Source organism: Galeopterus variegatus, unplaced genomic scaffold (assembly GCF_000696425.1).
Source record: "Galeopterus variegatus unplaced genomic scaffold, G_variegatus-3.0.2 Scaffold4445, whole genome shotgun sequence".
Taxonomy (NCBI): Eukaryota; Metazoa; Chordata; class Mammalia; order Dermoptera; family Cynocephalidae; genus Galeopterus; species Galeopterus variegatus.
Window position 1 is genome coordinate 171,871 of NW_007730556.1, and position 2,451 is coordinate 174,321.

The window sequence follows — 2,451 nt, forward strand, 5'->3', positions numbered from 1 at the left end:
CACTCTCCAGTGCGCCACCGGGCCAGCCCTCTATCCACCTTTTTAAGATGACACCTCTGTGTGTCTAAGGTGTTTTTCAAGATCATTGGAGTTAGCTTGTCCCGACACAAACTGGGCTAGGCTGGTCCAGCTTACAGACCTCTCCACTGAACCAGTGCAAATGTCTGATGGGTCATTTTTAATATCAGAAGGCTGACATCTTCACCCCCAGATCCTGCTAATGCCATCATTTTTCGGAACATGCAGAGGCATGCAGAAGGCTCATGCCTGTGCAGATCATGGGGGAACTCCCTCAAACCTTTTAACCACTCGCAATCCCCACGCCTTGTAACACCCTACCCGCTTCTCCATAAATATACCCCCTTTCTTGCTATGGACAAGATGGGTTTGAGATATACGTATATTTCCTGTCTTCTCACTTGGCCACCTTGAGAATATACCTTTTTCTCTGCTGCAAAGACCTGTGCTTCAGTGTTTGGCTTCCTGTTGGGCATGGACAAACGAACTCCATTTGGTTTGGTAACACGGGAGCCTGAGCTCCAGACCCCCTGCTCCTCAGTGGGAAACTGCTGCTATTGTAATGGACTTGGTGGGAGAAGGACAAGAATACGTCACATCTCTTTCCTGTCACGTCTCTTAATTCCCCACAACTCCACTTTCACAAGGTCAAGCGCATATAACAGGCTAGATTAGAGGACCGGGGGTAACGGACAGGATTTATAAGACGAGAGGAAACATTGTACACTGTGTACAAAGGTAAGCAACAGCACAACTAGAAAATTGAACATTCTCAAGGAGAAGAGCCAGTTTCTAGACTTGCTGACCTGGCTTGAGGTCTGCCATCCCCTCCAAAAGAGACTCTCACTTCAAACAAATGCCAGAGCTCACTCTCCCAGTCTCCACTGGAAAGTCCCCCAGGACCCATCTCCATCAGTCCAACACACAGGACCTAACATTCAGAGGGGCTGAGCTCTTCAGGAGAGAACACTCCTAGGCTGCGCATGGAGGATGTGGTGGGTACGGGTGCATGTGGGAGGGAAGCCTATAACCCAAGGGAAGCTCGGGCCTCCCAGGCCAGCTTCTCCTGCATCTCTCCATCAGTGAGAGGACACTTGTGCTGCTCTTGCTTCCCAGTTATCCAGCAAGTGGCTCTTATAATCAAACATGTGTCTTTGCATGCACACACACACACACACACACAGAAACTCACAAACACACACCCTCTTCCATACACTTACACCTCCAAGAATAAACAGTAATTCTCAATGTTCAAAGACAGCACCTCAGTTGTCAAAGTCCATTTACCTGCATTTAACCCTGCCTTCAATGGCGAGCAGAGCACACTTGTTCCCCCCGTTCACCCATCCATCTCAAAACCATGCCTAAGTACCCACCACTGCATGAGAGACAACTCCTAGTAATGGTGCTTTCTACTACACCAGAGCCCACTAACCCCCATAGTCATGTCCGACTATCCAGAGGCTTCATCAAACCATGGCAAGTGCAGCTTTCCTTTAGCTTGGATTGGATCTATACTGAGGTAGGGTGTTGGCCACCCCAAACACTGTAGGGGGACATCATTACCAACAGGCATTTATTAAATAAATGAATACATCCTTTGATAATAAAAAGAGCAAACAGACGTAGTTCTTGTCCTCATGAAGCTAATAATCTAGTGAAGAAGATACAAAAGCAAATGAACAAACCATATACATAATTGCAATTAGCAACACAAAGAGAATAAAATTGTGAAATGATAGACAACAGGACATCATTTACGATATGCAGGTCAGGGAGGGCCTTTTTGATGAGACTGTATATAATTATTTGAAGGATGTTTGGAATATGTAAGTATTCTCTGCAAAGGGCATAGAGTATAAAAGGCCCTGTGGCAGGACTGGGCTTGGTGCATAAGAGCGGAAGAGTCAGAGTGCTGGGGCACAGCGCACGAGGTTGGAGAGGTGGGCAGGGGCAGGTTAGGGAGGGGCTGGGAGGAGTTTGGATTTTATTCCGAGCACAACAGGAATCCATTGAAGGATTTTAAGCAGAGAAGTTATATAATTGAATTTATGTTTTTTTTTTTTTTTTTTTTTTTTTTTTTTTTTTTTTCCGTGTCCGGCAATGGATCGCAACCCTCAGTGTTGCCCCCGCACCGGACCGGGGACCGGCAACGGGATCGCAACCCTCGGTGTTGCTCCCGCGCCTCGCTCAGCCAGTGAGCGGGAACCGGTCTGTATGTGGGATCCGAACCCTCGGGCGGGAGCGCCGCCGCGCTTCCCAAGCAGCGCACTATCCAGTGCGCCACCGGGCCGGCCCCATACTTAATATTATTCTTTCAAGGTCCATCCATGTTGCAGCATGTTTTTTTTTTTTTTTGTCTTTTGTCTTTTTTCCGTGCCCAGCCACGGATCGCAACCCCCAGTGTTGCCCCCGCACCGGACCGGGGACCGG